The sequence below is a fragment of the Staurois parvus genome, unplaced genomic scaffold (assembly GCF_062004578.1).
Source record: "Staurois parvus isolate SC_StPar_1 unplaced genomic scaffold, SC_StPar_1.0 ptg000565l, whole genome shotgun sequence".
Taxonomy (NCBI): domain Eukaryota; kingdom Metazoa; phylum Chordata; class Amphibia; order Anura; family Ranidae; genus Staurois; species Staurois parvus.
Genome location: NW_028318361.1, coordinates 489,774 through 505,000, shown reverse-complemented (window position 1 = coordinate 505,000; position 15,227 = coordinate 489,774).

Below are 15,227 nucleotides of genomic sequence, written 5' to 3'. Positions count from 1 at the left end.
AAAGATAAAATAAATAATAATATTTAAAAAAAATAAAAAAGGTAAAAACAAAAATGTTTAAAAATTATAATTTTTGGTTATAAACTAATTTGGCTTTTTTTTTTTTTACTAAAAAGATAACGGAATACATTTTGGCCAAGATTTATCATGAAATATTATTTATTTGTAAAATTTTATAAGAAAAACACTTTTTTTCAAAATTTTTGGACATTTTCATTTACATAGCAAAAAAAATAACAATCCCAGCGGTGAATAAATACCACCAAAATAAAGTTTTATCTGTCTCAAAAAAATGGTAAAAAATTCATATGGGTACAGTGTTGCATGACCGCGCAATTGTCATTCAAAGTGTGATAGCGCTGAAAGCTGAAAATTGGCCTGGGGGGGGGGGGGGGGGGGGAGTGTCCGGACTGGAAGGGGGGGGGTGAAAGTGTCCGGACTGGAAGGGGGGGAAAGTGTCCGGACTGGAAGGGGGGGAAAGTGTCCGGACTGGAAGGGGGGAAAGCGTCCGGACTGGAAGGGGGGGAAAGCGTCCGGACTGGAAGGGGGGGAAAGCGTCCGGACTGGAAGGGGGGGAAAGCGTCCGGATTGGAAGGGGGTGAAAGCGTCCGGACTGGAATTGGTTAAAATCTACGCATACAGCTGTTCTAGGTCTAGACCCCAAAATCAGTCCGCAAAACACGGTGCAATGTGCAGAATCGGGTCGCATAGGTGTGATCCGATTCTAGTGCGGACCTGCATGTTTCTGGTGCGGGTGCGGTGTGATTAGAGCCATACAAAATGTACGACTCCAATCGCACCGCACACAAATTGCATGTGATTTGCATAGGAATGCGATGCGGTTCCTGTGCGAATCACCTGCGATATACCGCACCGCATGTATGTGAATCCAGGCTAAATGCATCTCCCTGGAAAAGAACTGCTGGACTAGTTGCTGCAGGAAAATACATTTATAAATAACTCTGTCTTATGGATTGACAACACCGCCGACCCGAAAAAAAAAAAAAAAAAAAGAAGAACTGCTTTCGACTCCCGCTGACTAACAGCTGCACCGCAATGACAGTTCTTAAAAACTGTAAAGACATACAAGAGGGCGGGGTAACCCCTTGTGACCCCCCTTGTGACATCATCATGTTCTGTGATTGGCCAAAGCATTGCACCTGACCTGTGGTCCGGTGCATTGCTTTGGCCAATCACAATGCGCTTTGGCCAATCACAATGCACTTTGGCCAATCACAATGCACTGTTTTTTTTGCCTTTACGCATTCTATGCATGAAGGTAAAAACCTTGTGTGTACTGCTCCCCCCTCAGCCCCCCAAATACTTATCTGAGCCCGATCCTGATCCAGTGATGTGCACAGGAGTCTTGGCTCTCCCAGGTCTCTCTCTTCTCATTGGCTGAGACACAGAAACTGGAGCCATATTCTCCCAGTTCTGTCAATCACAGCCAGTGAGCAGCGATGGGGGGCGGAGCCCCGCTCTGTGTGTCACACAGAGGAGCGAGCACTCACGGGAGACCCCCCAGAGAAAGCAATGTGCTCTGGGGTCACCTAACAAGGGGGAGGGCACAGAGGGGACCTGAGAAGAGGAGAATACTTATGCCAAAGGGTCATAATACAATACAAAGGGTCTGAATACTTATACCAATGTGATCACTTGATCATTTTTAATAAATTCGCAAACATTTCTAACATTCACTTTCATTGTCATTACGGGGTGCTGAGTGTAGATTATTGAGGAAAAAAAAAAAGAATTTGAACATCTGTAGAAACAAAACTGACAAAGGTGAAGGGGGTCTGAATACTTCCAGAATGCTCAGCATATGTAGCCGTATCGTCTTTATAGGCGCTCATCGTTTTTGGACGCAGTAACCAGATGTCCTCGATGGAAAAACAAAACTGACCGGATTTGGGTTCTAAAGTCGTATTTCAAATAGTTGTACTGTCAGCGTGAAATATAACATGCTGACATTTCACACCGGCTATAATTAGTACACGCCCCAAGAAAAATACAACTAGGAATTTGATGAAAGGTAAAACGTGACATCTCAGACAGACTCGTCCTGCCTCCTTCTTCTGCAAAATGCGCGCATGGCATTCCATCTGGGCCAATAGCTGTCAGAGTCGTTGGGTGACCCGTAATTGTGCACAGAGGCCACCGCTGCGGTCCAACTACCTGTCCTTCAGGAGTAACTCCACTTGTGGAAGAAAAATCGAAAATAAAAGAAAAAAAAAAAACCAAGAAAACAATAAAGAACTAAAAAAAAACTAAAAAAAAACCTAAAAAAACCCCTAAAAAAATTCTAATAAATAAACAATAATAACAATTACAAAAAATAAACAATAATAATAAAAATATATATACTGTGTGTGTATGTATGTATGTATATATATATATATATATATATATATATATTTATTTATTTTTTAATTATTATTATTTATTTTTTTTTTTTAGGTTTCTTTTTAGATATAGATAGATATACAGTGAAGGAAATGTGTATTTGCTCCCCTGCTGATGTTGAATGTTCGCCCCTCACACAGAAATGATCGGTCTAACAATGGAATGTTCGCCCCTCACACAGAAATGATCGGTCTAACAATGGAATGTTCGGTGTAACACTGAGAGACAGAATACAACAACAAATTCAGCAGAAATGCGTCTAACAAATGATGACGGATCTGCATGTTCATGAGGGAAAGAAGGATTTGATCCCCTATCATTCAGCAGGATTTCTGGCTCCCAGGTGTCTCTCATACAGGTAACAAGCTGAGATTAGAAGCACTCTCTTAAAGGGAGTGCTGCTAATCTCATTGTGTTACCTGTATAAAAGACACCTGTCCACAGGAGCAATCAAACCATCAGATTCCAAACTCTCCACCATGGCAAAGACCAAAGAGCTGTCCAAGGATGTCAGGGACAAGATGGTAGACCTACACAAGGCTGGACTGGGCTACCAAACTATGGCCAAGCAGCTTGGTGAGAAGGTGACAACAGTTGGTGCAATCATTCACAAATGGAAGAAACACAAAACAAGTGTCAGTCTCCCTAGGACTGGTGCACCATGCAAGATCTCACCTCGTGGAGTGTCAATGATCATGAGAACAGTGAGGAATCATCCCAGAACTACACGTGAGGATCTTGTCAATGATCTCCAGGCAGCTGGGACCACAGTCACCAAGAAAACAATTGGTAACACACTACGCCGACAAGGACTGAAATCCTGCAGTGCCCGCAAGGTCCCTCTGCTCAAGAAAGCACATGTCCAGGCCCGTCTGAAGTCTGCCACTGAACATCTGAATGACGCAGAGGAGGACTGGTGGGAAGAGAAGGTGTGGTCAGAGGAGACCAAAATCCAGCTTGTTGGCATCAACTCAACTCACTGGAGAAGGAGGAATGCTGCCTATGACCCCGAGAACACCATCCCAACTGTGAAACATGGTGGTGGAAACATTCTGCTTTGGGGGTGGTTTTCTACTAAGGGGACAGGACAACTGCACCACATCAAAGGGATGATGGACGGGGCAATGTACCATCAAATCTTGGGTGAGAACCTTCTTCCCTCAGCCAGGGCATTGAAAATGGGTGGTGGATGGGTGTTCAAGCATGACAATGACCCAAAACACCCGGCCAAGGCAACAAAGGAGCGGCTCAAGAAGAAGCACATTAAGGTCCTGGAGTGGCCTAGCCATCTGATTGAAAATCTGTGGAGGGAGCTGAAAGTTTGATTTGCAAACGTCAGCCACCAAACCTTAATGACTTGGAGAGGATCTGCCAAGAGGAGAATCCCTCCTGAAATCCCTCCTGAAATGTGTGCGAACCTGGGGGCCAACTCCAGGAAACGTCTGACCTCTGTGATAGCCAACAAGGGATTTTCCTCCAAGTACTGTCATGTTTTGTGAAGGGGATCAAATCCTTCTTTCCCTCATGAACATGCAGATGAGTCATCATTTGTTAGATGCATTTCTGCTGAATTTGTTGTTGTATTCTGTCTCTCAGTGTTACACCGAACATTCCATTGTTAGACCGATCATTTCTGTGTGAGGGGCGAACATTCCATTGTTAGACCGATCATTTCTGTGTGAGGGGCGAACATTCAGCATCAGCAGGGGAGCAAATACACATTTCCTTCACTATATATATATATATCTAGATAGATACTGTAGATAGATAACATATAAAATTGCTACACAAGTCATAAAAGGACACATATCTACTTACACTCGCCGCTCCATAGAGGAGAATAGAGGTTCTGATTGGGTCTGTCTAAAAAACGGGCAGGCGGACCCGATCGGATCATCTGTGTGAAAGGGGCCTTACGCAGAAGTCTGCACTAACATAACACATGTAAGAAAAATATATTTGAAATGCTACAATTTTGACCATATTCAGTTTATTTCAATATATATACATATACTGCATGTTGAAATGCATTTTTATTACAAAGTATATGAAAAATATTTTTAAAAATACATTTCAAATATATTGTATGTCTTTAAAAATACAAATCTACATTTTTGGAATGCATTTACAAATATATGTAAAAATATATGTTAAAATACTATTTTATTTTTTTTTTGCTATATAAATGAAAAAGTCCAAACATTTTGGAAAAAAAAGTGTTTTTCTTATATAATTTTGCAAATAAATAATCTTTCTTCATAAATCTTGGCCAAAATGTATTCATCTATATTTTTAGTAAAAAAAAATTAAATAACCCAAATTAGTTTATAACCAAAAAGTATAATTAAAAAAAAAAAGTTTACATTTTTATATTATTATTTTTTTTGTTTTTACATACTGTCACCCTAGCAGCACAGGGTCACAATGGTGACACTGTACTACTTGTGGGGGGGTGATGAAGGTTTTTTTTTTTTTTTTACACTGATTGCTTTTACACCCATAAAGGCTGTAAAAGCAATAATTTCTCCTCTCTGGCTGCATTCCTGCAGCCATTGAGAAATACTGTTTGAGCTGTGATTGGTCACAACTTGTCACATGGTACAAGGCTGTTGTGAATAGCCCTGTACCATGTGATCTCTGTGATCATTCACAGATTTCACACGTAGTAAGCAATGATGTCAGGAAGTGACATCTTGCTTACTACTATTCCTGTGATCACTGGTTGGCCAATCAGTGATCACATGATCGGGATCTCACACAGAGGTCCCATACAGCGATTGGTGTTCCTCTGTGTCTGGAGGACAGTTAGGGCTTGTTCACACGCGACTAATTTCTAATGCTTGACCAACGCCCCTATAGTGTAGGACAGGCATTTGCGGAACGTTTTTAATGCTTCCAAAATGCCTTCTGTGCATTTTTGAGGCATTTGATAGGCATTTTCCAAACATTAAAACAACAAACGCCTATAATGAAGTTTAATGGTATTAACGCTCCACAAACACCCCGCGAAGGCCTGCCAGGCATTTGAGGAGCATCGCCATAGACTTGAACGGGAGGATTCAACTCCTCCTGACTCAACATGAGGCATCAATTTTGCCGCAACGCCAACGCTTCAGTGTGAACAGCGCTGTGTGCTGCCATGTGTAGGATTTTCATAGGCGTTTGAGGAGTGTTAAAAACGGTTCCCAATCGCCTGTCTAACACCTTGCCGCCAACAGCCGCTCTATTGCCATTTGCAACTCCTTGTAGGTCTGTTGTGGTTGCCTGTTGCCATGTCAACTGAGCAGAATGGGAGCGTCCAGGGGCGGACTGACCATTTGGGCACCCGGGCACTGCCCGAGGGCCCGGGGTCAGTAGAGGGCCCCATGAGATGCCCCTGGTAACTTTCATACTCTTTTTTGGGTGTGGTTTGAGTGTGGGCAAGGACACAGGGGCCCCATGATTTCCTATTGCTCGGGGGCCCCACGAGTTGTCAGTTCGCCCCTGGGAGCGTCTGTCCCGCCCGCAGCCGCTCTATTGCCATTGGCAACGCCTTGCAGTTCTGTTGTGGTTGACTGTTGCCATGCCAACTGAGCAGAGCGGGAGCGTCTGTCCCGCCCGCAGCCGCTCTATTGCCATTGGCAACTCCTTGCAGCTCTGTTGTGGTTGCCTGTTGCCATGCCAACTGAGCAGAGCGGGAGCGTCTGTCCCGCCCACAGCCGCTCTATTGCCATTGGCAACTCCTTGCAGCTCTGTTGTGGTTGCCTGTTGCCATGCCAACTGAACACAGCGGGAGCGTCTGTCCCGCCCACAGCCGCTCTATTGCCATTGGCAACTCCTTGCAGCTCTGTTGTGGTTGCCTGTTGCCATGCCAACTGAGCAGAGCCGGAGCGTCTGTCCCGCCCACAGCCGCTCTATTGCCATTGGCAACTCCTTGCAGGTCTGTTGTGGTTGCCTGTTGCCATGCCAACTAAGCAGAGCGGGAGTGTCTTGCCTGTGTAGAATGCTGGCCGCCACGCGGATGATGCGCTCTCCAGGCAGTCCGGACTCCAGGTGGGTGTCCATCTTGTGTTCTCCTCAGGGCCAGGCTCGCTTTACCACTGCTGCGTGCTGCTGGGGAATTCCATTCAGAGTCTAAGCCCCGGTTCACATATCCACGTTCCTGCGGGCCGCGTTTTGCACTGACACAAGAACCTATTCATTTGAATGGACTCCGGTGCCCCGGAACACGCAGGGAAGAAGTCCCCGCACTACTCCTGAAAATGCAGCCGAGGTTGCAATGCCGGCACTGGCAAAACACAGGTCACATGACACATTTGCGTTCGATTCATTTTCAGTGGCATCAAAACGTGGTGTTGTTGAGATTGTTAAGCGATTTATCGCACAGCAAACACTCCAAAACCACACCGCGTTCTGAGGTGCCGCTAAAAGTGAACGGAACACAAACAGTACCGGCATTGCAGCGCGATTTGGAATCGTGGGCAGAATCCGCACAACACACAGTCCCAAATCACTAGATGTGAACAAGGCCTTAACTACTTCCGGACACTTTCCCCCCCTTCCGGTCCGGACACTCCCCCCCCTTCCGGTCCGGACACTCCCCCCCCTTCCGGTCCGGACACTCCCCCCCCTTCCGGTCCGGACACTCCCCCTCCTTGCAGTCCGGACACTCACCCCCTTCCAGTCCGGACATTCCCCCCTTTCCAGTCCGGACATTCCCCCCCTTCCAGTGCGGACACTCCCCCCCTTCCAGTCCGGACATTCCCCCCCTTCCAGTCCAGACACCCCCCCCTTCCAGTCCAGACATTCCCCCCCTTCCAGTCCGGACATTCCCCCCCTTCCAGTCCGGACACTCCCCCCCTTCCAGTCCGGACATTCCCCCCCTTCCAGTCCAGACATCCCCCCCCCTTCAAGTCCGGACGCTCCCCCCCTTCAAGTCCGGACGCTCCCCCCCTTCAAGTCTGGACGCTCCCCACCTTCCAGTCCGGACGCTCCCCCCCTTCCAGTCCGGACGCTTTCCCCCCCCTTCCAGTCCGGACGCTTTCCCCCCCTTCCAGTCCGGACGCTTTCCCCCCCTTCCAGTCCGGACGCTTTCCCCCCCTTCCAGTCCGGACGCTTTCCCCCCCTTCCAGTCCGGACGCTTTCCCCCCCTTCCAGTCCGGACGCTTCCCCCCCTTCTAGTCCAGGCCAATTTTCAGCTTTCAGCGCTATCACACTTTGAATGACAATTGCGCGGTCATGCAACACTGTACCCATGAATTTTTTAGCATTTTTTTGAGACAGATAAAACTTTATTTTGGTGGTATTTATTCACCGCTGGGATTTTTATTTTTTTGCTATATAAATGAGAAAGTCCAAACATTTTGAAAAAAAGTGTGTTTTTCGTATAAAATTTTGCAAATAAATAATCTTTCTTCATAAATCTTGGCCAAAATGTATTCATCTATATATTTAGTAAAAAAAAAAAAAAATAACCCAAATTAGTTTATAACCAAAAATTATAACTTTTTAAAAAAAAGTTTACAGTTTTATTTTTTTACATTATTTTTTTTTTTGTTTTTACATACTGTCACCCTAGCAGTACAGTGTCACCATGGTGACACTGTACTACTTGTGGGGGGTGATGGAGGTTTTTTTTTTACACTGATTGCTTTTACACCCATAAAGGCTGTAAAAGCAATCATTTCTCCTTCTCTCTGGCTGCATTCTTGCAGCCATTGAGAAATACTGTGTGAGCTGTGATTGGTCACAGCTTGTCACATGGTACAAGGCTGCTGTGAATGGCCCTGTACCATGTGATCTCTGTGATCATTCACAGATTTCACACGTAGCAAGCAATGATGTCAGAAGTGACATCTTGCTTACTACTCTTCATGTGATCACTGATTGGCCAATCAGTGATCACATAATCGGGATCTCACACAGAGTACAATGATTGGTGTTCCGCTGTGTCCGGAGGACAGTTAGGGCTCGTTCACACTCGTCTAATTTCTAACGCTTTCCAAACGGTCCTATAGCGTTAGGCGTTTCGGGAACGTTTTTAATGCTCCGCAAGCACCCTCCTGTGTGTTTTTGAGGCATTTGATAGGCGTTTGCCAAGCGTTTAAACCGCACCACAAACACCTATAATGAGGTTTTATGGTATTAACGCTCCGCAGGTGTTTGATGAGCGTCACCATAGACTTGAACAGGAGGCAGGGGCGGACTGACCATTTGGAAACTCGAGCACTGCCCGAGGGCCTGGGGTCAGTAGGGGGCCCCATGAGATGCCCCTGGTACCTTTTTCAAGGACAGAGGGGCCCCATGATCCCCTATTGCCTCGGGGCCCCATGAGCTGTCAGTCTGCCCCTGACAGGAGTCTTCAACTCCTCCTGACTCAACACGAGGCGTCAATTTTGTCGCGACGCCAACGTTTCAGTGTGAACAGCGCTGTGTGCTGCCATGTGTAGGAGCGTTAAAAACACTTCCCACACACCTGTGTAACACCTGTCCTGCAGATTTGACAAGTAGTAAGCAATGATGTCAGAAAGTGACATCTTGCTTATTACTAGTCATGTGATCACCGAGGGTTTGGGTGGGTTTGGGAAGTGAATATTTGAGCTGGGGGGGGGTATCTGTGCTAGGGAGGTGGAATTTGGGGGTTGGGATTCATGCTAGGAGGGTGACATGGGGGTTGGGGGTGGGATTTGTGCTAGATGAGGGATTTGGGGAGTGAATATGTGAGCTGGGGGGGGGGGGGGTCTGTGCTAGGGAGGTGGAATTTGGGAGTGAGGATTTGTGCTAGGAGGGGAGATCTGAAGGGGAGAAAATTACTGCTGTGATTGGGGGGGGGGGGGGGGTGAGAGGTTTTGTGTTGAAAATGATTTTTTACACAAAGTTGTCAGTTTAGTTAAATTCATTGATTTATTGTCAGATATTTCCGCACCTCCTGCCTCCCCCTGTGAGTACAGGGACACTTTGCAGACCTTTTGAGTGTTTGGACTGATTATGTCCCGGACTTTGTATCCTAAAAATCAACCAATTGTATCAATACCAATGTACTGCAATGGTCTCCTCTGTATGGGTCGTCGTGGAACACGGTATGGTGTACTGCAATGGTCTCCTCTGTATGAGTGGTCGTGGAACACGGCATGGTGTACTGCAATGGTCTCCTCTGTATGAGTGGTCATGGAACACGGCATGGTGTACTGCAATGGTCTCCTCTGTATGGGTGGTCGTGGAACACGGCATGGTGTACTGCAATGGTCTCATCTGTATGAGTGGTCGTGGAACACGGCATGGTGTACTGCAATGGTCTCCTCTGTATGAGTGGTCATGGAACACGGCATGGTGTACTGCAATGGTCTCCTCTGTATGAGTGGTCGTGGAACACGGCATGGTGTACTGCAATGGTCTCCTCTGTATGAGTGGTCATGGAACACGGCATGGTGTACTGCAATGGTCTCCTCTGTATGGGTGGTCGTGGAACACGGCATGGTGTACTGCAATGGTCTCCTCTGTATGGGTGGTCATGGAACACGGCATGGTGTACTGTAATGGTCTCCTCTGTATGAGTGGTCGTGGAACACGGCATGGTGTACTGTAATGGTCTCATCTGTATGAGTGGTCATGGAACACGGCATGGTGTACTGCAATGGTCTCCTCTGTATGAGTGGTCATGGAACACGGCATGGTGTACTGCAATGGTGTCCTCTGTATGAGTGGTCATGGAACACGGCATGATGTACTGCAATGGTCTCCTCTGTATTGGTGGTCGTGGAACACGGCATGGTGTACTGTAATGGTCTCCTCTGTATGAGTGGTCGTGGAACACGGCATGGTGTACTGTAATGGTCTCCTCTGTACGAGTGGTCATGGAACACGGCATGGTGTACTGTAATGGTCTCCTCTGTATGAGTGGTCGTGGAACACGCCATGGTGTACTGCAATGGTCTCCTCTGTATGGGTGGTCATGGAACACGGCATGGTGTACTGTAATGGTCTCCTCTGTATGGGTGGTCATGGAACACGGCATGGTGTACTGTAATGGTCGGTCGTGGAACACGGCATGGTGTACTGTAATGGTCTCCTCTGTATGAGTGGTCATGGAACACGGCATGGTGTACTGCAATGGTCTCCTCTGTATGAGTGGTCGTGGAACACGCCATGGTGTACTGCAATGGTCTCCTCTGTATGAGTGGTCGTGGAACACAACATGGTGTACTGTAATGGTCTCCTCTGTATGGGTGGTCGTGGAACACGGCATGGTGTACTGTAATGGTCTCCTCTGTATGGGTGGTCGTGGAACACGGCATGGTGTACTGTAATGGTCTCCTCTGTACGAGTGGTCATGGAACACGGCATGGTGTACTGCAATGGTCTCCTCTGTACGGGTGGTCATGGAACACGGCATGGTGTACTGTAATGGTCGGTCGTGGAACATGGCATGGTGTACTGCAATGGTCTCCTCTGTATGAGTGGTCGTGGAACACGGCATGGTGTACTGCAATGGTCTCCTCTGTATGGGTGGTCATGGAACACGGCATGGTGTACTGCAATGGTCTCCTCTGTATGGGTGGTCGTGGAACACGGCATGGTGTACTGTAATGGTCTCCTCTGTATGGGTGGTCATGGAACACGGCATGGTGTACTGCAATGGTCTCCTCTGTATGAGTGGTCGTGGAACATGGCATGGTGTACTGTAATGGTCTCCTCTGTACGAGTGGTCGTGGAACACGGCATGGTGTACTGTAATGGTCTCCTCTGTACGAGTGGTCGTGGAACATGGCATGGTGTACTGTAATGGTCTCCTCTGTATGAGTGGTCGTGGAACACGGCATGGTGTACTGTAATGGTCTCCTCTGTATGAGTGGTCGTGGAACACGCCATGATGTACTGCAATGGTCTCCTCTGTATGGGTGGTCGTGGAACACGGCATGGTGTACTGTAATGGTCTCCTCTGTATGAGTGGTCATGGAACACGGCATGGTGTACTGCAATGGTCTCCTCTGTATGGGTGGTCATGGAACACGGCATGGTGTACTGTAATGGTCGGTCGTGGAACATGGCATGGTGTACTGCAATGGTCTCCTCTGTATGAGTGGTCGTGGAACACGGCATGGTGTACTGCAATGGTCTCCTCTGTATGGGTGGTCATGGAACACGGCATGGTGTACTGTAATGGTCTCCTCTGTATGAGTGGTCGTGGAACATGGCATGGTGTACTGCAATGGTCTCCTCTGTATGAGTGGTCGTGGAACACGGCATGGTGTACTGTAATGGTCTCCTCTGTATGAATGGTCGTGGAACACGGCATAATGTACTGTAATGGTCTCCTCTGTACGAGTGGTCATGGAACACGGCATGGTGTACTGCAATGGTCTCCTCTGTATGGGTGGTCATGGAACACGGCATGGTGCACTGTAATGGCCTCCTCTGTATGGGTGGTCGTGGAACACGGCATGGTGTACTGTAATGGTCTCCTCTGTATGGGTGGTCATGGAACACGGCATGGTGCACTGTAATGGTCTCCTCTGTATGGGTGGTCATGGAACACGGCATGGTGCACTGTAATGGTCTCCTCTGTATGGGTGGTTGTGGAACACGCCATGGTGCACTGTAATGGTCTCCTCTGTTTGGGTGGTCATGGAACACGGCATGGTGTACTGTAATGGTCGGTCGTGGAACATGGCATGGTGTACTGCAATGGTCTCCTCTGTACGAGTGGTCATGGAACACGCCATGGTGCACTGCAATGGTCTCCTCTGTATGGGTGGTCCTGGAACATGGCATGGTGCAGCTTTACCTATAGCAGTCCCCATTCCTATACGCCAAGCAAGCCAAGCCCAGGGGTAGATGACGGCCCCCCCAGGAATGTCATGTTCATTGGAAGTACAGGAGGGTGAAGAAAGGAAGTTCCTCTGGGTCCAGGAGTGTAGTTGTCAGCGGGGGATGGCTGGGACTGGTGTCACACCGGAATGTGGTCAGCGGGATGTGCAGATGGGTCGGTTCGGGCTGCAGGCAGAGACATGGCCGGCAAACAGGAAAAGGATTGGTTCAGACAGCCGGCAGAAATGTGGTCAATAAACAGGCAAGGATCAGTGCAAGTGGCAGGCAGAGGCAACAGTGCCCCGGTGTGGTGGTGATCAGGAGGACTGTTGCTGGCGTACACTGGTCTGTGGCACTGGGACTTGCATGGTGGTGACTTGGAACACTGTTGCTGGTGTACACTGGTCTGGTGACATTGCCACTGATGTGACACTGATCAGAAAAACTGTTGTTGGTTGCACTGGTCTGGTGATAATGTGACCGGTGTGGTGGTGATCAGGGACAGTGTTTCTGGCTGCACTGACACCGGTGTGGTGGTGATGAGGGACAGTGTTTCTGGCTGCACTGACACCGGTGTGGTGGTGATCAGGGACAGTGTTTCTGGCTGCACTGACACCGGTGTGGTGGTGATGAGGGACAGTGTTTCTGGCTGCACTGACACCGGTGTGGTGGTGATCAGGGACAGTGTTTCTGGCTGCACTGACACCGGTGTGGTGGTGATGAGGGACAGTGTTTCTGGCTGCACTGACACCGGTGTGGTGGTGATCAGGGACAGTGTTTCTGGCTGCACTGACACCGGTGTGGTGGTGATCAGGGACTGTGTTTCTGGCTGCACTGACACTGGCGTGGTGGTGATCAGGGACACTGTTTCTGGCTGCACTGACACCGGTGTGGCAAAAATCAGGGACACTGTTGCTGGTGTACACTGGTCTGGTGACATTGCCACTGATGTGACACTGATCAGGAAACCTGTTTCTGGCTGCACTGTTCTGGTGATACTGTGACCGGTGTGGTGGTGATCGGAGACACTGACTGGCTGTACTATCAGGGTTCTTTCACCCCCCCCCCAAAAGGCTACTCCCTTTAGCTGCAGAGACAGTGGCTGAGGGTGTATTTTGGAGCCGTGGCAGGAAATATTACCCCCTGTTGCTTTCAGTGGCTGTAGCACTCTCTGATCACAACCTGTTAAAGTGAATAGGGGCCCTTGTGTAGGGCACAAGAGGTTAAAACAGACAGCGAGGAGGTGCCACATGGCTCCTCATCAAACATGGATCACTCCTCAGAGAGCACTGCATGGAACAAGACTCTATGGTGATGCTGAGACTGGTGTCCTGGTGATCGGGGGGGCTGGCTGCACTGGTCTGGTGTCATTGGTAGTGATCACAGATGATGGTTGGCTGCACTGACATACAGTGACATCTAGATTTACAAGTGTGATCGCTGTGATTGGTCCCAGCGATCACATGGTACAGGGCCAGTTTCATTGGCTCTGTACCCGAATCTGTCTGCAAACAGTGATCACAAGGGAACTACAGCATGCCCTAGATGGCAGCACAAGGATGGACGCACAGGTATGTCCTCCCGAATCCAGGAATCCTCGGCCCCGACATTTATTTGCACCACTCAGGCAGGAGGTGGATGACTGTGGTGTTCAGCTGCTGCTGATGGTGCAAAGAATCTATAGGATGTGCACAGTGCAGGTGAAAGGGAGCGCAGTGCCTTAGGTGTCTTTGATTCAAATCCTGACCAGGACCCAGGGGCGGACTGACAACTCATGGGGCCCCCGGGCAGCAGGGGATCATGGGGCCCCTATGTCCTCACCCACACTCAAACCACACCCAAAAAAGCGTATGAAAGGTACCAGGGGCATCTCATGGGGCCCCCTACTGACCCTGGGCCCTCGGGCAGTGCCCGAGAGCCCAAATGGTCAGTCCGCCCCTACCAGGACCCTATCTGCATGGAGTTTGCATCCTCTCCCTGAGCTTGCATAGGTTTCCTCCCACACTGTAACGGCATGCTGGCAGGTTACTTTCTAAATTGGTCCCAGTATTTGTGTGCATGCGAGAGCGTAGATTGTCAGCTCCCCGAGGGCAGGGACCGCTGTGAATGTACAGTATGTGAAGTGCTGCGTACGTTGTTGGCACTGTGTCAGGATGGGGGGCGGGAACAACTGCATTTTTTTAAACAACAACAAAAAAAAAACATCCTTTTTACGTAATGCAAAAAATGATCCGACTGCTGTGAGAGTTCAGGGCTCGTTCACATCTGGGAATGGGGATGTTTCCTATTGGATGTGGGAGACCCAGCTTCTGCGCCCAGGGATGATCGCTTCACGAGCGATTACACGCCGGTGGCTGGAAATATGTGGGAGCTGGCAGTGTCTCAGTGGGGGTTATTTACTAAAAGTGTAAAATCCAGCGCAGCTCTGCACAGGAACCAATCCGCTTCCAGGTTTTATTGCCAAAGATTGAACTTGCCAAAGTGAGAAGCTGATTGGCTGCCAGGCACGGCTGCACCGTATTCTGAGCGCTGCAGTTTTAGTAAATCTCTCCCAATGTTTTCAATGGGGCTCTCCGCTCACAGCCAATCACAAGGAGCCCACTAGGCAGGAATTTTGTTTTGTTACAAATTTAAATTCGGATGAAATTCTTGTTATTCAGAGATTCTGATGTATCCGAATTTCTGAATCCCAATAGTGATGAATGTCAATGAATTTCCACAAAATCAATATAAATTATAGTGAAACAAATTAACCGAATTTCTGAATCACAATAGTGATGAATTTCAATGAATTTCCACAAATCCAAAATAAATTATAATGAAACAAATAATCCAAATTTCTGAATCACAATAGTGATGAATTTCAATGAATTTCCACAAAATCAAAATAAATTATAATGAAACAAATAATCCAAATTTCTGAATCACAATAGTGATGAATTTCAATGAATTTCCACAAAATCAATATAAATTATAGTGAAACAAATTAACCGAATTTCTGAATCACAATAGTGATGAATTTCAATGAATTTCCACAA